This window comes from Semicossyphus pulcher, unplaced genomic scaffold, assembly GCF_022749685.1.
Source record: "Semicossyphus pulcher isolate SPU_LCO1_2020_fin unplaced genomic scaffold, fSemPul1.0.p SCAF_7, whole genome shotgun sequence".
Taxonomy (NCBI): domain Eukaryota; kingdom Metazoa; phylum Chordata; class Actinopteri; order Labriformes; family Labridae; genus Semicossyphus; species Semicossyphus pulcher.
In genome coordinates, this window is record NW_027211748.1 from 105,640 (window position 1) to 120,815 (window position 15,176).

Here is a 15,176-nt window from a genome sequence, read left to right on the forward strand (position 1 = left end):
GACGACAGGGGGGGTGGTTCTCAAATACAGATTTCAGGTCGATTTTTCTTAATTTTCTGACTTCAGTTTTTGACCCCAATATTTCACGACAGGTCCGTGATGGTTCTCAAATACAGATTTCAGGTCGATTTTAGGTAATTTTCTGACTTCAGTTTTTGACCCTGTTTTTTGACGACGGGGGGGTGGTTTCTCAAATACAGATTTCAGGTCGATTTCTGACTTCAGTTTTTGACCCCGATATTACACAACAGGGCCGGGGTGGTTGTCAAATACAGATTTCAGGTCGATTCCTGACTTCAGTTTTTGACCCTGATATTTCACGACAGGGCCGAGGTGGTTCTCAAATACAGATTTCAGGTCGATTTTTCTTAATTTTCTGACTTCAGTTTTTGACCCTGTTTTTTGCAGACAGGGGGGGTGGTTCTCAAATACAGTTTTCAGGTCGATTTCTGACTTCAGTTTTTGACCCCGATATTACACAACAGGGCCGGGGTGGTTGTCAAATACAGATTTCAGGTCGATTTTTGGTAATTTTCTGACTTCAGTTTTTGACCCCGATATTTCACGACAGGGCCGGGGTGGTTCTCAAATACAGATTTCAGGTCGATTCCTGACTTCAGTTTTTGACCCTGATATTTGACAACAGGGCCGGGGTGGTTCTCAAATACAGATTTCAGGTTGATTTTTCTTAATTTTCTGACTTCAGTTTTTGACCCTGTTTTTTGCCGACAGGGGGGGTGGTTCTCAAATTCAGATTTCAGGTCGATTTTTGGTAACTTTCTGACTTCAGTTTTTGACCCTGTTTTTGGCCGACAGGTGAGGTGGTTTCTCGAATGCAGATTTGAGGGTGGATTTCTGACTTCAGTTTTTGACCCCGATATTTCACGACAGGGCCGGGGTGGTTCTCAAATTCAGATTTCAGGTCGATTTTTCTTAATTTTCTGACTTCAGTTTTTGACCCTGTTTTTTGACGACAGGGGGGGGTGGTTTCTCGAATGCAGATTTGAGGGTGGATTTCTGACTTCAGTTTTTGACCCCGATATTTCACGACAGGGCCGGGGTGGTTCTCAAATACAGATTTCAGGTCGATCTTTGGTAATTTTCTGACTTCAGTTTTTGACCCCGATATTTCACGACAGGGCCGGGGTGGTTCTCAAATACAGATTTCAGGTCGATTTCTGACTTCAGTTTTTGACCCCGATATTACACAACAGGGCCGGGGTGGTTGTCAAATACAGATTTCAGGTCGATTTTTGGTAATTTTCTGACTTCAGTTTTTGACCCTGTTTGTTGCCGACGGGGGGGTGGTTTCTCAGATTCAGATTTGAGGGTGGATTTCTGACTTCAGTTTTTGACCCTCTTTTGTTGACGACAGGGGGGGTGGTTCTCAAATTCAGATTTCAGGTCGATTTTTGGTAATTTTCTGACTTCAGTTTTTGACCCTGTTTTTTGCCGACAGGGGTGGTGGTTTCTCAAATTCAGATTTGAGGGTCGATTTCTGACTTCAGTTTTTGACCCCGATATTTCACGACAGGGCCGGGGTGGTTCTCAAATACAGATTTCAGGTCGATTTCTGACTTCAGTTTTTGACCCCGATATTACACAACAGGGCCGGGGTGGTTGTCAAATACAGATTTCAGGTCGATTTTTGGTAATTTTCTGACTTCAGTTTTTGACCCTGTTTGTTGCCGACGGGGGGGTGGTTTCTCAGATTCAGATTTGAGGGTGGATTTCTGACTTCAGTTTTTGACCCTCTTTTGTTGACGACAGGGGGGGTGGTTCTCAAATTCAGATTTCAGGTCGATTTTTGGTAATTTTCTGACTTCAGTTTTTGACCCTGTTTTTTGCCGACAGGGGTGGTGGTTTCTCAAATTCAGATTTGAGGGTCGATTTCTGACTTCAGTTTTTGACCACGATATTTCACGACAGGGCCGGGATGGTTCTCAAATACAGATTTCAGGTCGATTTTTCTTAATTTTCTGACTTCAGTTTTTGACCCTGTTTTTTGCCGACAGGGGGAGTGGTTGTCAAATACAGATTTCAGGTCGATTTTTGGTAATTTTCTGACTTCAGTTTTTGACCTCGATATTTCACGACAGGGCCGGGATGGTTCTCAAATACAGATTTCAGGTCGATTTTTCTTTATTTTCTGACTTCAGTTTTTGACCCTGTTTTTTTGATGACAGGGGGGGTGGTTCTCAAATTCAGATTTCAGGTCGATTTCTGACTTCAGTTTTTGACCCCGATATTACACAACAGGGCCGGGGTGGTTGTCAAATACAGATTTCAGGTCGATTTTTGGTAATTTTCTGACTTCAGTTTTTGACCTCGATATTTCACGACAGGGCCGGGGTGGTTCTCAAATACAGTTTTCAGGTCGATTTTTCTTAATTTTCTGACTTCAGTTTTTGACCCTGTTTTTTTGATGACAGGGGGGGTGGTTCTCAAATTCAGATTTCAGGTCGATTTCTGACTTCTGTTTTTGACCCTGTTTTTTTGACGACAGGGGGGGTGGTTCTCAAATACAGATTTCAGGTCGATTTTTCTTAATTTCTGACTTCAGTTCTTGACCCTGTTTTTTTGATAACGGGGGGGTGGTTCTCAAATACAGATTTCAGGTCAATTTCTGACTTCAGTTTTTGACCCCGATATTACACAACAGGGCCGGGGTGGTTGTCAAATACAGATTTCAGGTCGATTTTTGGTAATTTTCTGACTTCAGTTTTTGACCCCGATATTTCACGACAGGGCCGGGGTGGTTCTCAAATACAGATTTCAGGTCGATTTCTGACTTCAGTTTTTGACCCCGATATTTGACGACAGGGCCGGGATGGTTCTCAAATACAGATTTCAGGTCGACTTTTGGTAATTTTCTGACTTCAGTTTTTGACCCTGTTTTTTGCAGACAGGGGGGGTGGTTCTCAAATACAGTTTTCAGGTCGATTTCTGACTTCAGTTTTTGACCCTGTTTTTTTGACGACAGGGGGGGTGGTTTCTCAATTTCAGATTCCAGGAAGATTTCTGACTTCAGTTTTTGACCCCGATATTACACAACAGGGGTGGTTGTCAAATACAGATTTCAGGTCGATTTTTGGTAATTTTCTGACTTCAGTTTTTGACCCTGTTTGTTGCCGACGGGGGGGTGGTTTCTCAGATTCAGATTTGAGGGTGGATTTCTGACTTCAGTTTTTGACCCTGTTTTTTGACAACAGGGCCGGGGTGGTTCTCAAATACAGATTTCAGGTTGATTTTTCTTAATTTTCTGACTTCAGTTTTTGACCCTGTTTTTTGCCGACAGGGGGGGTGGTTCTCAAATTCAGATTTCAGGTCGATTTTTGGTAACTTTCTGACTTCAGTTTTTGACCCTGTTTTTGGCCGACAGGTGAGGTGGTTTCTCGAATGCAGATTTGAGGGTGGATTTCTGACTTCAGTTTTTGACCCCGATATTTCACGACAGGGCCGGGGTGGTTCTCAAATACAGATTTCAGGTCGATCTTTGGTAATTTTCTGACTTCAGTTTTTGACCCCGATATTTCACGACAGGGCCGGGGTGGTTCTCAAATACAGATTTCAGGTCGATCTTTGGTAATTTTCTGACTTCAGTTTTTGACCCTGTTTTTTGATGACAGGGGGGGTGGTTTCTCAAATTCAGATTTCAGGTCGATTTCTGACTTCGGTTTTTGACCCCGATATTTCACGACAGGGCCGGGGTGGTTCTCAAATACAGTTTTCAGGTCGATTTTTGGTAATTTTCTGACTTCGATTTTTGACCCTGTTTTTTGCCGACAGGGGGGGGTGGTTCTCAAATTCAGATTTCAGGTCGATTTCTGACTTCAGTTTTTGACCCCGATATTTGACGACAGGGCCGGGGTGGTTCTCAAATACAGATTTCAGGTCGATGTTTCTTAATTTTCTGACTTCAGTTTTTGACCCTGTTTGTTGCCGACGGGGGGGTGGTTTCTCAGATTCAGATTTGAGGGTGGATTTCTGACTTCAGTTTTTGAACCTGTTTTTTGACAACAGGGCCGGGGTGGTTCTCAAATACAGATTTCAGGTTGATTTTTCTTAATTTTCTGACTTCAGTTTTTGACCCTGTTTTTTGCCGACAGGGGGGGTGGTTCTCAAATTCAGATTTCAGGTCGATTTTTGGTAATTTTCTGATTTCAGTTTTTGACCCTGTTTTTTGCCGACAGGGGAGGTGGTTTCTCGAATGCAGATTTGAGGGTGGATTTCTGAATTCAGTTTTTGACCCCGATATTTCACGACAGGGCCGGGGTGGTTCTCAAATACAGATTTCAGGTCGATTCCTGACTTCAGTTTTTGACCCTGATATTTCACGACAGGGCCGAGGTGGTTCTCAAATACAGATTTCAGGTAGATTTTTGGTAATTTTCTGACTTCAGTTTTTGACCCTGTTTGTTGCCGACGGGGGGGTGGTTTCTCAGATTCAGATTTGAGGGTGGATTTCTGACTTCAGTTTTTGACCCTGTTTTTGACGACAGGGGGGGTGGTTTCTCGAATGCAGATTTCAGGTCGATTTTTGGTAATTTTCTGACTTCAGTTTTCGACCCTGTTTTTTGCCAACAGGGGGGGTGGTTCTCAAATACAGATTTCAGGTCGATTTTTGGTAATTTTCTGACTTCAGTTTTTGACCCTGTTTTTCTGACGACGGGGGGTGGTTTCTCAAATTCAGATTTGAGGGTCGATTTCTGACTTCAGTTTTTGACCCCGATATTTCACGACAGGGCCGGGATTGTTCTCAAATACAGATTTCAGGTCGATTTTTGGTAATTTTCAGACTTAAGTTTTTGACCCTGTTTTTTGATGACAGGGGGGGTGGTTTCTCAAATTCAGATTTGAGGGTGGATTTCTGACTTCAGTTTTTGACCCCGATATTTCACGACAGGGGGGGTGGTTATCAAATACAGTTTTCAGGTCGATTTCTGACTTCAGTTTTTGACCCTGTTTTTTTGCCGACAGGGGGGGTGGTTCTCAAATACAGATTTCAGGTCGATTTTTCTTAATTTTCCGACGTCAGTTTTTGACCCTGTTTTTTTGACGACAGGGGGGGTGGTTCTCAAATACAGTTTTCAGGTCGATTTCTGACTTCAGTTTTTGACCCTGTTTTTGACGACGGGGGGGGGGGGGGAGTTTCTCGAATGCAGATTTGAGGGTGGATTTCTGACTTCAGTTTTTGACCCCGATATTTGACGACAGGGCTGGGGTGGTTCTCAAATACAGATTTCAGGTCGATGTTTCTTGATTTTCTGACTTCAGTTTTTGACCCTGTTTTTTGCCGACAGGGGAGGTGGTTTCTTAAATTCAGATTTCAGGTCGATTTCTGACTTCAGTTTTTGACCCCGATATTTCACGACAGGGCCGGGGTGGTTCTCAAATACAGATTTCAGGTCGATTCTTGGTAATTTTCTGACTTCAGTTTTTGACCCTGTTTTTCTGACGACGGGGGAGGGTGGTTTCTCAAATTCAGATTTGAGGGTGGATTTCTGACTTCAGTTTTTGACCCCGATATTTCACGACAGGGCCGGGGTGGTTTCTCAAATTCAGATTTCAGGTCGATTTCTGACTTCGGTTTTTGACCCTGTTTTTGACGACAGGGGGGGTGGTTTCTCGAATGCAGATTTCAGGTCGATTTTTGGTAATTTTCTGACTTCAGTTTTCGACCCTGTTTTTTGCCGACAGGGGGGGGTGGTTCTCAAATACAGATTTCAGGTCGATTTTTGGTAATTTTCTGACTTCAGTTTTTGACCCTGTTTTTCTGACGACAGGGGGGGTGGTTTCTCAAATTCAGATTTGAGGGTGGATTTCTGACTTCAGTTTTTGACCCCGATATTTCACGACAGGGCCGGGATGGTTCTCAAATACAGATTTCAGGTCGATTTTTGGTAATTTTCTGACTTCAGTTTTTGAGCCTGTTTTTCTGACGACAGGGGGGGTGGTATCTCAAATTCAGATTTGAGGGTCGATATCTGACTTCAGTTTTTGACCCTGTTTTTTTGACGACAGGGGGGGTGGTTCTCAAATACAGATTTCAGGTCGATTTTTGGTAATTTTCTGACTTCAGTTTTTGACCCTGTTTTTTGCAGACAGGGGGGGTGGTTCTCAAATACAGTTTTCAGGTCGATTTCTGACTTCAGTTTTTGACCCTGTTTTTTTGACGACAGGGGGGGTGGTTTCTCAATTTCAGATTCCAGGTAGATTTCTGACTTCAGTTTTTGACCCCAATATTTCACGACAGGTCCGTGATGGTTCTCAAATACAGATTTCAGGTCGATTTTAGGTAATTTTCTGACTTCAGTTTTTGACCCTGTTTTTTGACGACGGGGGGGTGGTTTCTCAAATTCAGATTTCAGGTCGATTTCTGACTTCAGTTTTTGACCCCGATATTTCACGACAGGGCCGGGGTGGTTCTAAAATACAGATTTCAGGTCGATTTCTGACTTCAGTATTTGACACCGATATTTCACGACAGGGCCGGGGTGGTTCTCAAATTCAGATTTCAGGTCGATTTTTGGTAATTTTCTGTCTTCAGTTTTTGACCCTGTTTTTTGCCGACAGGGGGGGTGGTTCTCAAATTCAGATTTCAGGTCGATTTCTGACTTCTGTTTTTGACCCTGTTTTTTTGACGACAGGGGGAGTGGTTATCAAATACAGATTTCAGGTCGATTTTTCTTAATTTTCTGACTTCAGTTTTTGACCCTGTTTTTTGCCGACAGGGGGGGTGGTTCTCAAATACAGATTTCAGGTCGATTTCTGACTTCAGTTTTTGACCCTGTTTTTTTGACGACAGGGGGGAGGTTCTCAAATACAGATTTCAGGTCGATTTTTCTTAATTTCTGACTTCAGTTCTTGACCCTGTTTTTTTGATAACGGGGGGGTGGTTCTCAAATACAGATTTCAGGTCAATTTCTGACTTCAGTTTTTGACCCCGATATTACACAACAGGGCCGGGGTGGTTGTCAAATACAGATTTCAGGTCGATTTTTGGTAATTTTCTGACTTCAGTTTTTGACCCCGATATTTCACGACAGGGCCGGGGTGGTTCTCAAATACAGATTTCAGGTCGATTTCTGACTTCAGTTTTTGACCCCGATATTTGACGACAGGGCCGGGATGGTTCTCAAATACAGATTTCAGGTCGATTTTTCTTAATTTTCTGACTTCAGTTTTTGACCCCGATATTTCACGACAGGGCCGGGGTGGTTCTCAAATACAGATTTCAGGTCGATTTCTGACTTCAGTTTTTGACCCCGATATTTGACGACAGGGCCGGGATGGTTCTCAAATACAGATTTCAGGTCGATTTTTGGTAATTTTCTGACTTCAGTTTTTGACCCTGTTTTTTGCAGACAGGGGGGGTGGTTCTCAAATACAGTTTTCAGGTCGATTTCTGACTTCAGTTTTTGACCCTGTTTTTTTGACGACAGGGGGGGTGGTTTCTCAATTTCAGATTCCAGGAAGATTTCTGACTTCAGTTTTTGACCCCGATATTACACAACAGGGGTGGTTGTCAAATACAGATTTCAGGTCGATTTTTGGTAATTTTCTGACTTCAGTTTTTGACCCTGTTTGTTGCCGACGGGGGGGTGGTTTCTCAGATTCAGATTTGAGGGTGGATTTCTGACTTCAGTTTTTGACCCTGTTTTTTGACAACAGGGCCGGGGTGGTTCTCAAATACAGATTTCAGGTTGATTTTTCTTAATTTTCTGACTTCAGTTTTTGACCCTGTTTTTTGCCGACAGGGGGGGTGGTTCTCAAATTCAGATTTCAGGTCGATTTTTCTTAATTTTCTGACTTCAGTTTTTGACCCTGTTTTTTGCCGACAGGGGGAGTGGTTGTCAAATACAGATTTCAGGTCGATTTTTGGTAATTTTCTGACTTCAGTTTTTGACCTCGATATTTCACGACAGGGCCGGGATGGTTCTCAAATACAGATTTCAGGTCGATTTTTCTTTATTTTCTGACTTCAGTTTTTGACCCTGTTTTTTTGATGACAGGGGGGGTGGTTCTCAAATTCAGATTTCAGGTCGATTTCTGACTTCAGTTTTTGACCCCGATATTACACAACAGGGCCGGGGTGGTTGTCAAATACAGATTTCAGGTCGATTTTTGGTAATTTTCTGACTTCAGTTTTTGACCTCGATATTTCACGACAGGGCCGGGGTGGTTCTCAAATACAGTTTTCAGGTCGATTTTTCTTAATTTTCTGACTTCAGTTTTTGACCCTGTTTTTTTGATGACAGGGGGGGGTGGTTCTCAAATTCAGATTTCAGGTCGATTTCTGACTTCTGTTTTTGACCCTGTTTTTTTGACGACAGGGGGGGTGGTTCTCAAATACAGATTTCAGGTCGATTTTTCTTAATTTCTGACTTCAGTTCTTGACCCTGTTTTTTTGATAACGGGGGGGTGGTTCTCAAATACAGATTTCAGGTCAATTTCTGACTTCAGTTTTTGACCCCGATATTACACAACAGGGCCGGGGTGGTTGTCAAATACAGATTTCAGGTCGATTTTTGGTAATTTTCTGACTTCAGTTTTTGACCCCGATATTTCACGACAGGGCCGGGGTGGTTCTCAAATACAGATTTCAGGTCGATTTTTGGTAATTTTCTGACTTCAGTTTTTGACCCTGTTTTTTGCCGACAGGGGTGGTGGTTTCTCAAATTCAGATTTGAGGGTCGATTTCTGACTTCAGTTTTTGACCCCGATATTTCACGACAGGGCCGGGGTGGTTCTCAAATACAGATTTCAGGTCGATTTCTGACTTCAGTTTTTGACCCCGATATTACACAACAGGGCCGGGGTGGTTGTCAAATACAGATTTCAGGTCGATTTTTGGTAATTTTCTGACTTCAGTTTTTGACCCTGTTTGTTGCCGACGGGGGGGTGGTTTCTCAGATTCAGATTTGAGGGTGGATTTCTGACTTCAGTTTTTGACCCTCTTTTGTTGACGACAGGGGGGGTGGTTCTCAAATTCAGATTTCAGGTCGATTTTTGGTAATTTTCTGACTTCAGTTTTTGACCCTGTTTTTTGCCGACAGGGGTGGTGGTTTCTCAAATTCAGATTTGAGGGTCGATTTCTGACTTCAGTTTTTGACCACGATATTTCACGACAGGGCCGGGATGGTTCTCAAATACAGATTTCAGGTCGATTTTTCTTAATTTTCTGACTTCAGTTTTTGACCCTGTTTTTTGCCGACAGGGGGAGTGGTTGTCAAATACAGATTTCAGGTCGATTTTTGGTAATTTTCTGACTTCAGTTTTTGACCTCGATATTTCACGACAGGGCCGGGATGGTTCTCAAATACAGATTTCAGGTCGATTTTTCTTTATTTTCTGACTTCAGTTTTTGACCCTGTTTTTTTGATGACAGGGGGGGTGGTTCTCAAATTCAGATTTCAGGTCGATTTCTGACTTCAGTTTTTGACCCCGATATTACACAACAGGGCCGGGGTGGTTGTCAAATACAGATTTCAGGTCGATTTTTGGTAATTTTCTGACTTCAGTTTTTGACCTCGATATTTCACGACAGGGCCGGGGTGGTTCTCAAATACAGTTTTCAGGTCGATTTTTCTTAATTTTCTGACTTCAGTTTTTGACCCTGTTTTTTTGATGACAGGGGGGGTGGTTCTCAAATTCAGATTTCAGGTCGATTTCTGACTTCTGTTTTTGACCCTGTTTTTTTGACGACAGGGGGGGTGGTTCTCAAATACAGATTTCAGGTCGATTTTTCTTAATTTCTGACTTCAGTTCTTGACCCTGTTTTTTTGATAACGGGGGGGTGGTTCTCAAATACAGATTTCAGGTCAATTTCTGACTTCAGTTTTTGACCCCGATATTACACAACAGGGCCGGGGTGGTTGTCAAATACAGATTTCAGGTCGATTTTTGGTAATTTTCTGACTTCAGTTTTTGACCCCGATATTTCACGACAGGGCCGGGGTGGTTCTCAAATACAGATTTCAGGTCGATTTTTGGTAATTTTCTGACTTCAGTTTTTGACCCTGTTTTTTGCCGACAGGGGTGGTGGTTTCTCAAATTCAGATTTGAGGGTCGATTTCTGACTTCAGTTTTTGACCCCGATATTTCACGACAGGGCCGGGGTGGTTCTCAAATACAGATTTCAGGTCGATTTCTGACTTCAGTTTTTGACCCCGATATTACACAACAGGGCCGGGGTGGTTGTCAAATACAGATTTCAGGTCGATTTTTGGTAATTTTCTGACTTCAGTTTTTGACCCTGTTTGTTGCCGACGGGGGGGTGGTTTCTCAGATTCAGATTTGAGGGTGGATTTCTGACTTCAGTTTTTGACCCTCTTTTGTTGACGACAGGGGGGGTGGTTCTCAAATTCAGATTTCAGGTCGATTTTTGGTAATTTTCTGACTTCAGTTTTTGACCCTGTTTTTTGCCGACAGGGGTGGTGGTTTCTCAAATTCAGATTTGAGGGTCGATTTCTGACTTCAGTTTTTGACCACGATATTTCACGACAGGGCCGGGATGGTTCTCAAATACAGATTTCAGGTCGATTTTTCTTAATTTTCTGACTTCAGTTTTTGACCCTGTTTTTTGCCGACAGGGGGAGTGGTTGTCAAATACAGATTTCAGGTCGATTTTTGGTAATTTTCTGACTTCAGTTTTTGACCTCGATATTTCACGACAGGGCCGGGATGGTTCTCAAATACAGATTTCAGGTCGATTTTTCTTTATTTTCTGACTTCAGTTTTTGACCCTGTTTTTTTGATGACAGGGGGGGTGGTTCTCAAATTCAGATTTCAGGTCGATTTCTGACTTCAGTTTTTGACCCCGATATTACACAACAGGGCCGGGGTGGTTGTCAAATACAGATTTCAGGTCGATTTTTGGTAATTTTCTGACTTCAGTTTTTGACCTCGATATTTCACGACAGGGCCGGGGTGGTTCTCAAATACAGTTTTCAGGTCGATTTTTCTTAATTTTCTGACTTCAGTTTTTGACCCTGTTTTTTTGATGACAGGGGGGGTGGTTCTCAAATTCAGATTTCAGGTCGATTTCTGACTTCTGTTTTTGACCCTGTTTTTTTGACGACAGGGGGGGTGGTTCTCAAATACAGATTTCAGGTCGATTTTTCTTAATTTCTGACTTCAGTTCTTGACCCTGTTTTTTTGATAACGGGGGGGTGGTTCTCAAATACAGATTTCAGGTCAATTTCTGACTTCAGTTTTTGACCCCGATATTACACAACAGGGCCGGGGTGGTTGTCAAATACAGATTTCAGGTCGATTTTTGGTAATTTTCTGACTTCAGTTTTTGACCCCGATATTTCACGACAGGGCCGGGGTGGTTCTCAAATACAGATTTCAGGTCGATTTCTGACTTCAGTTTTTGACCCCGATATTTGACGACAGGGCCGGGATGGTTCTCAAATACAGATTTCAGGTCGACTTTTGGTAATTTTCTGACTTCAGTTTTTGACCCTGTTTTTTGCAGACAGGGGGGGTGGTTCTCAAATACAGTTTTCAGGTCGATTTCTGACTTCAGTTTTTGACCCTGTTTTTTTGACGACAGGGGGGGTGGTTTCTCAATTTCAGATTCCAGGAAGATTTCTGACTTCAGTTTTTGACCCCGATATTACACAACAGGGGTGGTTGTCAAATACAGATTTCAGGTCGATTTTTGGTAATTTTCTGACTTCAGTTTTTGACCCTGTTTGTTGCCGACGGGGGGGTGGTTTCTCAGATTCAGATTTGAGGGTGGATTTCTGACTTCAGTTTTTGACCCTGTTTTTTGACAACAGGGCCGGGGTGGTTCTCAAATACAGATTTCAGGTTGATTTTTCTTAATTTTCTGACTTCAGTTTTTGACCCTGTTTTTTGCCGACAGGGGGGGTGGTTCTCAAATTCAGATTTCAGGTCGATTTTTGGTAACTTTCTGACTTCAGTTTTTGACCCTGTTTTTGGCCGACAGGTGAGGTGGTTTCTCGAATGCAGATTTGAGGGTGGATTTCTGACTTCAGTTTTTGACCCCGATATTTCACGACAGGGCCGGGGTGGTTCTCAAATACAGATTTCAGGTCGATCTTTGGTAATTTTCTGACTTCAGTTTTTGACCCCGATATTTCACGACAGGGCCGGGGTGGTTCTCAAATACAGATTTCAGGTCGATCTTTGGTAATTTTCTGACTTCAGTTTTTGACCCTGTTTTTTGATGACAGGGGGGGGTGGTTTCTCAAATTCAGATTTCAGGTCGATTTCTGACTTCGGTTTTTGACCCCGATATTTCACGACAGGGCCGGGGGTGGTTCTCAAATACAGTTTTCAGGTCGATTTTTGGTAATTTTCTGACTTCGATTTTTGACCCTGTTTTTTGCCGACAGGGGGGGGGTGGTTCTCAAATTCAGATTTCAGGTCGATTTCTGACTTCAGTTTTTGACCCCGATATTTGACGACAGGGCCGGGGTGGTTCTCAAATACAGATTTCAGGTCGATGTTTCTTAATTTTCTGACTTCAGTTTTTGACCCTGTTTGTTGCCGACGGGGGGGGTGGTTTCTCAGATTCAGATTTGAGGGTGGATTTCTGACTTCAGTTTTTGAACCTGTTTTTTGACAACAGGGCCGGGGTGGTTCTCAAATACAGATTTCAGGTTGATTTTTCTTAATTTTCTGACTTCAGTTTTTGACCCTGTTTTTTGCCGACAGGGGGGGTGGTTCTCAAATTCAGATTTCAGGTCGATTTTTGGTAATTTTCTGATTTCAGTTTTTGACCCTGTTTTTTGCCGACAGGGGAGGTGGTTTCTCGAATGCAGATTTGAGGGTGGATTTCTGAATTCAGTTTTTGACCCCGATATTTCACGACAGGGCCGGGGTGGTTCTCAAATACAGATTTCAGGTCGATTCCTGACTTCAGTTTTTGACCCTGATATTTCACGACAGGGCCGAGGTGGTTCTCAAATACAGATTTCAGGTAGATTTTTGGTAATTTTCTGACTTCAGTTTTTGACCCTGTTTTTTGACGACAGGGGGGGGTGGTTTCTCGAATGCAGATTTGAGGGTGGATTTCTGACTTCAGTTTTTGACCCCGATATTTCACGACAGGGGGGGGTGGTTATCAAATACAGTTTTCAGGTCGATTTCTGACTTCAGTTTTTGACCCTGTTTTTTTGCCGACAGGGGGGGTGGTTCTCAAATACAGATTTCAGGTCGATTTTTCTTAATTTTCCGACGTCAGTTTTTGACCCTGTTTTTTTGACGACAGGGGGGGGTGGTTCTCAAATACAGTTTTCAGGTCGATTTCTGACTTCAGTTTTTGACCCTGTTTTTGACGACGGGGGGGGGGGGGGAGTTTCTCGAATGCAGATTTGAGGGTGGATTTCTGACTTCAGTTTTTGACCCCGATATTTGACGACAGGGCTGGGGTGGTTCTCAAATACAGATTTCAGGTCGATGTTTCTTGATTTTCTGACTTCAGTTTTTGACCCTGTTTTTTGCCGACAGGGGAGGTGGTTTCTTAAATTCAGATTTCAGGTCGATTTCTGACTTCAGTTTTTGACCCCGATATTTCACGACAGGGCCGGGGTGGTTCTCAAATACAGATTTCAGGTCGATTCTTGGTAATTTTCTGACTTCAGTTTTTGACCCTGTTTTTCTGACGACGGGGGAGGGTGGTTTCTCAAATTCAGATTTGAGGGTGGATTTCTGACTTCAGTTTTTGACCCCGATATTTCACGACAGGGCCGGGGTGGTTTCTCAAATTCAGATTTCAGGTCGATTTCTGACTTCGGTTTTTGACCCTGTTTTTGACGACAGGGGGGGTGGTTTCTCGAATGCAGATTTCAGGTCGATTTTTGGTAATTTTCTGACTTCAGTTTTCGACCCTGTTTTTTGCCGACAGGGGGGGGTGGTTCTCAAATACAGATTTCAGGTCGATTTTTGGTAATTTTCTGACTTCAGTTTTTGACCCTGTTTTTCTGACGACAGGGGGGGTGGTTTCTCAAATTCAGATTTGAGGGTGGATTTCTGACTTCAGTTTTTGACCCCGATATTTCACGACAGGGCCGGGATGGTTCTCAAATACAGATTTCAGGTCGATTTTTGGTAATTTTCTGACTTCAGTTTTTGAGCCTGTTTTTCTGACGACAGGGGGGGTGGTATCTCAAATTCAGATTTGAGGGTCGATATCTGACTTCAGTTTTTGACCCTGTTTTTTTGACGACAGGGGGGGTGGTTCTCAAATACAGATTTCAGGTCGATTTTTGGTAATTTTCTGACTTCAGTTTTTGACCCTGTTTTTTGCAGACAGGGGGGGTGGTTCTCAAATACAGTTTTCAGGTCGATTTCTGACTTCAGTTTTTGACCCTGTTTTTTTGACGACAGGGGGGGTGGTTTCTCAATTTCAGATTCCAGGTAGATTTCTGACTTCAGTTTTTGACCCCAATATTTCACGACAGGTCCGTGATGGTTCTCAAATACAGATTTCAGGTCGATTTTAGGTAATTTTCTGACTTCAGTTTTTGACCCTGTTTTTTGACGACGGGGGGGGTGGTTTCTCAAATTCAGATTTCAGGTTGATTTCTGACTTCAGTTTTTGACCCCGATATTTCACGACAGGGCCGGGGTGGTTCTAAAATACAGATTTCAGGTCGATTTCTGACTTCAGTATTTGACACCGATATTTCACGACAGGGCCGGGGTGGTTCTCAAATTCAGATTTCAGGTCGATTTTTGGTAATTTTCTGTCTTCAGTTTTTGACCCTGTTTTTTGCCGACAGGGGGGGTGGTTCTCAAATTCAGATTTCAGGTCGATTTCTGACTTCTGTTTTTGACCCTGTTTTTTTGACGACAGGGGGAGTGGTTATCAAATACAGATTTCAGGTCGATTTTTCTTAATTTTCTGACTTCAGTTTTTGACCCTGTTTTTTGCCGACAGGGGGGGTGGTTCTCAAATACAGATTTCAGGTCGATTTCTGACTTCAGTTTTTGACCCTGTTTTTTTGACGACAGGGGGGGAGGTTCTCAAATACAGATTTCAGGTCGATTTTTCTTAATTTCTGACTTCAGTTCTTGACCCTGTTTTTTTGATAACGGGGGGGTGGTTCTCAAATACAGATTTCAGGTCAATTTCTGACTTCAGTTTTTGACCCCGATATTACACAACAGGGCCGGGGGTGGTTGTCAAATACAGA